Source organism: Solanum verrucosum, unplaced genomic scaffold (assembly GCF_900185275.1).
Source record: "Solanum verrucosum unplaced genomic scaffold, falcon-dt-bn FXZP01000151.1, whole genome shotgun sequence".
NCBI classification, from domain to species: domain Eukaryota; kingdom Viridiplantae; phylum Streptophyta; class Magnoliopsida; order Solanales; family Solanaceae; genus Solanum; species Solanum verrucosum.
Genome location: NW_026020202.1, coordinates 1306489 through 1317772, shown reverse-complemented (window position 1 = coordinate 1317772; position 11284 = coordinate 1306489). Strand labels below are relative to the sequence as shown.

The following is an 11284-nucleotide window of genomic DNA, read 5'->3' as shown; positions in this document are numbered from 1 at the left end:
TATAAAATACCAACTAAATGTTTTAATACTCTTAAAATACCTTAATAACCCTAAATTAACCGTCCAAGCACTTAAAATAGTTAATAAGCAATTTACCAAATGACCCTTGCCTTGGTCAAACCCAAGACATATTGTCACGTACCTAATCCACAGATAGTATATGGGTCCACAGACCGTCTTGGTTTTCTATGGTTCATGGCTGGGGCTTGGTATTCAAGGCTTCAGCAAGGTTTGACCTACGGTGGCCATCCACGAACCGCGGATGGACCTACGGGCGTGAACCCCATCCGTAGGTCACCACATTTTGGTGACTCCAAACTTTTTTTGGGGTCTTGGGGGTTAGCCTTAGAGTCCTCCTCAAGGATCCCTAGGGTGGTCCATGGGGAGTTGTACCTTGATGTTTGACCCCTAAACCTCTCAACCATGACTCGGGACAACATCAAACACCAATAAACATCACATCGAACTCAAATTTAACGAGTTCATTTTTAGGGTCGTTACAATGACATCAACTTTCCCTCTTAGGCTTCATTTTACTTTAAATTAAAATTCATTCACTAACTTCTAAATTTTTTAACAGTATTGTTTCAATATGTTGATAAAGTTCTTCAAATATGTCGATTCTGTATTTTCAAGTTAGTCAATATATATTGTGTCATTCATTTTCAGATGCTGAAGGAATATTTAGATTCAACTCTGACTAATATTTACCCTTATATAAAAGTGAGCAAGATAAGGACGAACACTACAATCAATAATTGTAGAAAAATCAGAGAGATGCCAGACACCAACTTTGCCAACTGGGAAGAACTTTATCTAGCTTCTTCAAGTAGTGGCTCCACTTAGGACGATCACTTTGGATATGGTATTTGTACTCGAATACCCACTGTCTCTCAGGTTACTTCTGCTTCTTCATGTTACTAGTAAAAACATAGATAATACACCAACCCCATTTGCAGATCTATTTCTGAATCTAATACTGTTCATCATCTAACACATTCGAAAATCAACACTAACTTATTGATCAATTGTACATTTGTAAATTCTGATTTTCTTGTTTACTATATCATTGTGTAACAAATAAGTTTTTTTATCTTTTTGGAAGACTGTGTTATGGTCATATTTCTATGTCATTTTTGAGTTGTCCAAATACCTTCTAAATTACTCGATCTATCATCTCCACTACACCAACCCCATTTGCAAATCAATTTCTGAATCTACTACTGTTCATCATCTAAAACATTCAAAAATCAACACTAACTTATTGATCAATTGTACATTTGTAGCTTTTGATTTTCTTGTTTACTGTATGATTGTGTAACAAGTAAGTATTTTTCTTTTTGGAAGACTGTGTTATAGTCATATTTCTATGTCATTTTTGAGTTGTAGAAGTACCTTCTAAATTACTCGATCAATCATCTCCACTACACCGACCCCATTTGCAGATCAATTTCTGAATCTAATACTGTTCATCATCTAACACATTCAAAAATCAACACTAACTTATTGATCAATTGTACATTTGTAGCTTCTGATTTTCTTGTTTACTGTATCATTGTGTAAAGATTAAGTTTGTTTTCTTTTTGTAAGACTGTGTTATAGTCATATTTCTATGTCATTTTTCAGTTGTCCAAGTACCTTCTAAATTACTCGATCAATCATCTCCACTATTCTCTCTTTGTTATAAATTTCTCGATGTGCACATATGTACCATCATATATATCCTTTTTTTAGAATAGTTTTTCCGTGCTTATTATATTAGACATAACAAAAATTTATTTAATCGAAATTCTTTTAAAAATGATCTGAATTTTAAGCTTCAAGTAATTTATTGTTACATTACATGCGTACATTTTGATATTTTCTTGGAAAGAAATCAGGGTGGTCGTTCTTTTGTTTTACCAGCAACTAATGTGCTATTTACTTTGTGAGCTCTCCAATATTTAACATATTCGGTATTTAACCTCTTGATAAAGTTTCAATAAGTGAAACTAAGATAGGTTCTTGATTTTCTTTTTGGGTGATCCGTATATAATGCTGAAAATGTCGAGGCGACTATATCAATTGGGAGACAATTATGCATTCGTATTTTTTTGAGGTGAATCTTATGTCTATTAAAATTGTTATTGATCTGCCTCTAAGAACCAAAGGGGGACATTCCATTAAAAGAATCCATTTTCCATGCTTAACTTAATCATGATGTTATTCTTTTTTCCACTGTTTTGTTAAGGCATGGTATATTGATATGATGGTTGACTCTTTGAATGACTCATCCAATTATCTCTTTTTGGATTCGACTTTCATTATCTTCACTCTTAATTCCCTTTCTCATGTAAACAGGGGAGAGAGGGAGCAGGGTAGAAGGATCAAGAGAAATGATTATGACGAGGCTGGACTCAAAGGGGTAAGTAGACTGTAGAAATTAGTTCGTTATGCTAGATTGTGTAATTATCATACAGTGCGGTTAAATGGTACAATAAAATTGATGCACCAAGTTTGAGTTGATCTACCTAAGAAGTTTAAGAAATTTAGAGAGCATAGGTAGTAAAACTTGCATGCAGGCACAAGAAACTATTACTTGGTTTGTACCATCTGTGCACAAATTTTATGAAGATTTGTATTTTCCCTTCCCTAAAGTTTCACATTTATGCTTTCTACACTCACATCAATCACACCATCATCACTAAGTTTATGCAATTTTAGCTTTATATTTTTTCATTTGCTATTTTGTATCTTTTTTTGTATTTCTTTGTTGATATCCTTCGGCAACAAATGACTATCCAAAGCATACACCACATGGAAAAACCAACACCCCATGAAAATATAAAATGTTGGGCCGGTGCTGGAAAGGGCATTTTCAGAAGTGACAACGTGTCTGAGGAAGCTGTCGTAAAGATTGTATATTGCTTCCATGGATATTCTATTGGTACAAACACTCGAGAATTCAAAATGAAATTTCTTTTGTTGATTATTGATGTGTATCCGTTTGTTGTGGTAACAGATTTCTTCGGTGCTCTGAGAGCACGAATATATGATGATCAAGTGAGGAAATGGGTTGTAGCCACTGGGATTGAAGGCATTGAAGAAAGACTTTGGAACTCTAGAGAGGGACCCCCAACTTTTGACCAGAAAAAGTTGCCCTTCAGAAGTTCTTTGGGTATGGTAATATGGTTGTTCAAGAGCTAGAGAATGTTACAAGTGTCCAGTTGGCTGAAACCTATCTTAAAAGAGGCAACTCACGAAAATGCTACAGTGGCTGCCATCAACATTGGAAATTACTAAGAACCTTCACCAATCTCAGGTCTAAACATGAGGTTGGGACTTTTTTTTCTCAAAAAGCTTTAATAATAAAATTGAAATTCACAGAAAAAAATTCTCTAATTTTTTTTTTATTATTGTGTGTATGCAGGGGCGTGACATGATAATCGTCATGTTGCTTGAAGTCTCTAATGATTCAACTTGAAGGGGTGATGTATTTCATTTCTACAACTTTTTTGAGGCAATTTGTAAGGGTAGCTATAGAAGGTGACAGAACTGTTAAATAGTGTGTAAATCAATTGTGTTCAGAGTTAAAGGAATACAAACTCCAAATAATATTTTGTTTTCAGTTTTTGTCATTATATTCTTCTGTAATCAACTTCTTGAATTGAATTTTAATGGTAGAGGATATGTTTTAAGTGGCATTTTCAGTTCTATAGAATGAATGTAAAAAATCATTTATGAGAAGTTATAGTGGAATCGTTTACTCTTTTGTTAGAACAATAATTTAATTTGTGTGTTGGGCCCATGCTCTAGCACGGGATATGCCCATCTAGTAAAACTAGATATGGTCATTCCATAAAAGACCTTTTTGGACCAATACAATTGGTGGGAAGTGAAAAAATTCAAATGTTATGTTTTTAAAAATTAAAATGTTAAGTTTTTCTCTACCTTTTACACTACGTATATAATCCTTCTCTAAGTCTTTTATTTCATCAAATCCCCTTTTCTCTCCTTCATTTGCTTTCTCTATTATTATTTTTGCTCTCTTCCAATGACCAACTCTCATGCTAAGAATGTCCCCCCTCCTCCTCCTCCCTCTCCCCAATCTCCCCCTCCCTCTTCCCTTGCTCCTTCCGCTCAACGTGTTCTCGAAAAGGCTACACCAACTGCTGATACTGAGATCTTAGGGGTTTATGGGAGTAGCGCCTCCATACACTCAGTCAATGATCCTCCTAGAAAAAGGGGAAACATGTTGAATGTTGGGGAAGGAATATTTGAGGTTCGGTCTAAAAGACCCAACGTTGACACTTTCAGCTGTTGATGCTCCAAAAGCTTTAACATTGGGCCTTTTGGCCCGAACCACAGATGTTCTTTCCCCAACATTCAACATGCATCCCCTCTTTCTACGAGGAGCATTGACTGAGTGGATGGGGACGCTACTCCCATAAACCCCTAAGATCTCAGTGTCAGCAGTTGGTGTAGCCTCCTTGCGAACACAAGGAGGGGAAGGGGCAGGGGAAGATGGAGGGGGAGATTGGGGAGGGGGAGGAGGAGGAGGGGGGACATTCTTAGCATGAGAGTTGGCCATTGGGAGAGAGAAAAAAATAATAATAGAGAAAGCAAATGAAAGAGAGAAATGGGGATTTGGTGAAATAAAAGACTTAGAGAAGGTTTATATATATAGTGTGAAAGGTAGAGAAAAACTTAACATTTGAATTTTTTCACTTTCCACCAATAGTGTCGGTTCACAAAGGGCTTTTATGGAATGACCATGTCTAGTTTTATGTATATATGTGGACCACATCTTTAATTTATTTTCTCATGAGATTTGTTTAATTTAAATTCTTACTTCCTAATTAAAACTTTATGTTTTCTTTGAAAATGTTGAAGTGTGTGACAATGTCATTTAAAATTATGTTTGACTGATTAAATAACACATATTTTTAATTAATTACTTAATAATGTTTTCAACTTGCACATTTCTCACATGTGGCCTGATTCATTTTTGGGATAGAAAGATTTCAACATAGTTATAATGTTCGCCGTCTCTAATACCATGTTGCAAAGTTTGGGTGCTTCGAGTCTTCTCCCCCCCCCCTCCCTTCTAGGAAGGCAAAGGGTTAGGAGTGAATTATTCATAACCTTAAGCTAAACTCATTATAAAAAGTACTAGAATTAGCACAAATATATTTGTGAGTAGTGGTGTAGGCAGAAAATTTGTGAAGGGTGTCCAAAATAAAGGCAACATAAAAATAAATGCGGCCATGGGGAATTAAACCTCAATGGCAAACAAACTTCTTCACAATATTGCCACTAAGCTAACACTCTATATACAACAAAGTATTTCGTTTTTCGTTTAATTAACCATTTTACAGCAGACCACACTAAACAAAATATACAAAACATAGATGCAGTGATTTGAACTTGGGTATTGTGTACATATTGGACACACGTTTGCCATTGAGCTACGACTCATTGTTGTTGTTTAGGGTGTTCAAAATTCTTAATATATCAATATAAAGTAATATTTGACGTGACAGTAGTACTAAGAGGGCTAATTTACTTTATAAAAAATAAGCACATGAAGGTTATTCTAGAAACATATCACTAGGAATCATGAAAATTATACCTAGGGAGTGGAAAATACCATGAGAGATAGTAGACATAGTGGAAGAAGCAAGACAAACTGTGGAACAAAACAGCTTCAAAGTTCAGCATGTATACATGGAAGGAAATCAGCTAGAAGATGTCATTGCTAATAGTGCTTACAGTAAGTCGGAGGTACAGGAATACAAGCAGTTTGAACAACTACCAGCTAATTGCAGAAGAAAAGTTTGAGAATCAAGACAAGAAAGATAAAAGACATAAATAGTCAGTTTGGACCACAGTTACATTAATCAAAATGTGGTGAGTCTCACAAGATTTATATGTACAACTCAAATTTTTGCCAATACTAGTGCTTAAAATCAGCGAGAAATAAAGAGCTACCTGCTTACAAAAGAGGAAATCACCAAAAGTTGAGGACTATACATCCAAAGCACATCGTCCATTGTCATAGAGAGGAAGATCGAGAGCAGCATATTTGGCTCCACTACTAGCAACGGTGTTAACTCTAGAAATCAGAACATACTAAACCAAGATAAAGGAGAGATTAGAAACATAAAGGAGGAGGAAGATAAGGAGGAGCAGTACCTATTGAAGTTGTTGGATATGTGTAGTGGTACACCACTATGGTTGAATGTTGATGATCTAAAGGAGACAAAGGAGAATCATGAAGGCGGTGCGGAAAAGAATATGAAAGAGGAGGATTTGGAAACAAATGTTAGGGAAAGTGTTAAAAATAGGGTGAGAAACAAAAATGGTATTGATATATTTGGGCTAACATTCCTTTCCAAAGTTGTGCCAGGAGGCAGACATGTATATTTTATATTTATGATTAAATAAACGAGCTTTGAGCTCAAATTTGATTTTAAAAAAAGTAATATTGACCTACATATATCATGTAATTGTTTGGCGAAGGGTGTCCAATCCATAGCTCCGACCCTGTTGGTGAGATCAAGTTTAAGCAATTAATTAACAATGCAAATAAAAATTAGAGTACTATTAGAAATAGCTCAACACAATAATTATCGACTATTAGAGATTGCAATGTTAGTAATTTCTATTTGTCCAATCACATATTAATATATTATATGTAGATATGCTATTAATAAAGTAGTCCATTGTATGATCTAAAAAGGTATTAAAGTTTGGAGCCTTAAAAGTAATTTTCTATTCATATGAATTTATTTTTGTAACACCTTGGTATTTGAAAGAGCTAAAATTAGAAAGAACTAAATTGGAAATACCAAAATCTAAACTATTGCAAGTTATGCTTAAGTTGTGAGTTTTGAGTCAACTTCAAACGACCATAACTTTCAATACAGGATGTGCTAGGTGCCCATAAGATATCAAATAAAAGGCCTTGGAAACCTCTTTCCAACTCCACCAAGTTTGCTACATTGCTAGCATTGGCCCAACATTTTATATTTTCAAGTTGTGGATGTTGCGCATAATCATTTGATGATGAAGGATAGCAGCGAACATTAAAAAAATGGTTCAAAAGAAGCACATAAAAAAATAAAGCTAAAATTGCATATGTTGATATGATTGACGCAAGGAAAAGTGGATTATGTTGAAAGGTTGATCAATGATAGACAACAAAATAGAGTAAATATAGACAGTCAATGAAAGATCACAAAATTAGCTACCGTGCTTTTTAAAGGTGAATTTAACTATAGCCTACGGGGCTAAAAATGACAAATCAGATTTAAGTTGTAAGAATTAGCCAAAGTACTTACTCCAACCCTCCATTAAGGAGAGAAATGTTTGTCTGAACCTATAACAACAGAACTATAGATACTGGTGTTATTCTTAAGACAATTAGGCTTTCCATACATGAAAATTAAGATAACACCAGTAATGACTATCAAAATTGCTTATCTAATCCTCAGATCTTAGACATAGTTAACTTGAGAAATGAACTCAATCGGTTGTCTGTTATTTCCACGTAGATCATCTCCTTCTAACTAATATTGTTAGTGTACCCTGAAATGAGAAGTACAGTGAGATAGAAGTAGCATAATTGTTTTTCCAATCTAGATGTAAGAATAGCATAAATGAACAATATATTGCATTTCTCTTATTCTTCATGGTTATGATGTTACACACTATAATAGATATTTGTCAACAGTAAGAATTGGAACGTTGCTTTGAGTTTGCTTCGTCTTGAAACCTGTAAATCAGCAAGTGTTTTTTGCTTTCATCTTTAAGAAACATAAAAATGTGCTTTTATCTCATAATCCTCACATATTTGACATTTTCTTCTCATATTCACATGTATTTGGCTACCAATGCTAACAACAATAAAATTTCGCACTTGCCCTTTTTCTTTATATTTTATTTATGCACCGTATATATCTTTTCTAGTTGCATCTCGCGAAGCAGCTGATTGCAATTCCTCACCTTAGCACATCTAAATAAATCTTTACTTACCTACTTTTTGCCAAGACTTAACAGAAGTGATCAAATGCAATATGCACTAAATACAGTAAGCAACACCATAATCTTTACTAACCATTATCAGTACACTAAACAGAACACTATGGTTCCTTTTGAACAAAAAGGGGCCAAAATTTGAAGAACCTGAAAAAATTACGTGACATTGTAGCTGAAAGACTTGAAAATCAAGAGAATCTATAATCAACCCTTCCCATAGTTTAGCCTACTTCTTGTTCTGTCTCTAAACCTTGATTGTTTTCGGCCACATTAGCTAAGTCGAGGTATAGTTATAAAAGTGAGCAAGGATCCAAAAGTATTAATTGTCACGTATATCATACGTCTTTAATTGCAAAGGAGTTAAATCCATAAGAACTCGAAATAAAAGTAGGTGACCTCATCCGTTGTCGTGCCAGAATACTATTTTGTTGGAACACTAATTTTTCCTACAAGCAACTCCTTCAATTACTTCTACAAGAGGCTTCTTATACGATTATACCAACATAATAAGACAATTGGATAACTATGAAAATTTCGGAAACAACTTCTCTACTTTCAACAGGTAGAGATAAGGTCTTCTTACACTTTATCCTCTCCATACTCTATTTGTGGAATTTGACTGGGTATGTTGTTGTTATTGACAACTATGAGAATTATCAAATAGGTCACTACGACTAAAATTCATCAGATTAAAAGAGTAGTTTTTGTATAAATACCTCATTCCATTAAATAGATTTTGATATCATCTTGAGCAATAACTTGTCCATGTTAGAACGTTTATGGAAAAGACTAAAAGTCATACGTTGGTGCGAGATTAAAACATTGTTTTGAACCCAAAAAGATGTCAAATTTTTTATGATGATTAACGTCAAGCTACAACAGACCGCTCAAAATTTATTGCAAAGGGTGAAAAAACATGTGCAACAACATTTGAGGAGGGATATATCACAAAAGTTTAACATCAATATCTTCAAACTCACATCTTTATTTCCAATTTGAGACTTCCCACCCAAGAAATGGGATCTCAAATAGAGTGGTTAAATTCAGAGAGGTCATCAATGCTCAAAACTATCCTAAGATACACTCACAGTTCAAAACATGTACATCAACCAAATGACATAAGCATAATTACAAATTCAATATCAACAAAGAAACTAAATTTGTCTATTGCATGAATAGAAATACCATTTTGATTATTCCCTTTCTTGACGACCAAAATTTGGGAAAGACATTGAAGATACATACTTTTATTTTGATGTACCCATTTGGTTAGAAAGAAATTTGAATGGAAAAATCAAATTTTCAGCCATGTATTACCCCTTATTAGAAATGACCCATTTTGATTTTTCCCTTTAATTAGAAACAAAAATCCAACTGTCATTCACAATTTATCATTTGAGCACAAAGAAAATTGAAGAGAGAAGAAGAACAAAGGGATAAGAAATACCTTAAACTGCAGCAATAGTTTCAGAAGATGGAAGATGAAGAGAGCTAACACTTTCAAAAGATGGAAGATGAAGAGAGTTGTGGGAAGTGGAAGAGAAAGCCAAGGTCTATGTTTTGTAGCAAGTATAATCAACAAGAAAATAAAGACACGTCTGGCATTTCATAATACAGATGTCTCTCAAAAAATGCATGAAATTTTATAGCCAATGAAATTGGGCCACAAGCAATAAAATTTTAAATGCATCATAGTACAATCTCAATAACTTTTGGTCCAAAAATTTAATGCATTGTTCGTCCAATAAGTCCCATTTATATTGAAAATTTTAAGTCTATTTTTTATGGATTTAATGATTTATGGGAAAATTTTCAACCTGCATGTTTCTATTTTTTTCTTAAATTTTACCAAATAAGTATTTTATTTGGTGAACCTTTTCGAGAAGCAAAGTTATATGAATGATTTGTACAATACTTCTTGCCACTATTGTTGATAAAGCCATTTTCCTAGCAGGCATATGTCGCTACGATTGAACATCGATCGAATAACAACCAAAACACCGGATTGGACATGTTAAGTACAAATTCTGGAAATGAGTAGAGCAACCGTAATCCCAGGGGCGGCTCAACATGATTGGGGGTCTAAAGTGAAATTTCAATTCGAGGCCTAAAATATAAACAAACTTCATATATGTATTTATTCAAAAATTATTTTTCTTACACTATTTAGATAAAGATTATTAGTATTTTAATATTGTTTTTTCATTTATTAGTTTTAGGTAAGATTTTATTTACTCAACATTGAAAAACATCGTTTCAGTGAGGCAATTATTATATCAAATGTTAACATAATTCTATAAGTAATAAGTGACAAATATTAAATAAAGATAAGAGTTAGAACCATAGAATTTGACCCAAGAAATTGACGACTTGATATATCCCATTTTAATATGCTTTTAATAATGCTTGAAACTAAAATTCTAAAAGAAATAAAAAAGAATTTGTAACTCACTTTGTTCAACACTTTTCACTATTAATTCTTATTTTTAACAAAGTACCAAAGATGTTAAAGTGGTAAAATAATATATATTTTGAAAAATTATACTTTTTATCATAAATAATCAATTTTTGTATAGAAATTTCAACTCATAATTTATTCTTGATAAAAATTTGGGGGCCTAAGGCAAAAGTCTTATTTTCCAAAGCATAGAGCCTGCACTGAGTAAGCCTAGAGAAAAAACTCAGATTCCAAAATATAATTTTGGATGACGAAGAGGTACTTACACCTACAATGATAGCATTTAACTTGTATGGAGATATAATTTAGTCTCATCAATATAGACATTAACATTTACAACAATTTACAGGCCTAAAATTGATGCAAAATTGAAGAATATTATCTATAAAGCATGCAGTACAATTAGTGGAATATGTGTTGGAAATTGATGCAAAATTGAAAAATATTATCTCACTTCTAATACAAAGTATATTAACCAAAAGTTAAATGCTTTGGTAAATCACTGAAATAATTTCTGACAGGAAAAACTGAAATATTTTCTAACAAAAATGAAGAGATTAGTTTATGAAATTTACTGTCTCTACAAGTCAAACCTATCAAACCAAAATTCAACTGAAATTTATCAAATTTCTATACCAAGAAGAATCATTGCCGTGGTTATCATCTGAAACCATGAATTACTGACATCATTCTCAACATAGCCGCAAAAGTTATGACAATACTAATATAAACCTTAGCTACAAACTTATAACTTAAAATTCAATGCTTTAGCAAAACCAAAATAGAACTGACAATTATAGAATATAA

General features: G+C 33.3%; 1 pseudogene; it reads left to right on the top strand.

Moving 5' to 3' along the window:
• The first annotated feature begins 2796 nt into the window (after positions 1-2796).
• LOC125830102 (ribulose bisphosphate carboxylase/oxygenase activase 2, chloroplastic-like) lies at positions 2797-3282 on the top strand (annotated as a pseudogene).
• Positions 3283-11284: the final 8002 nt, after the last annotated feature.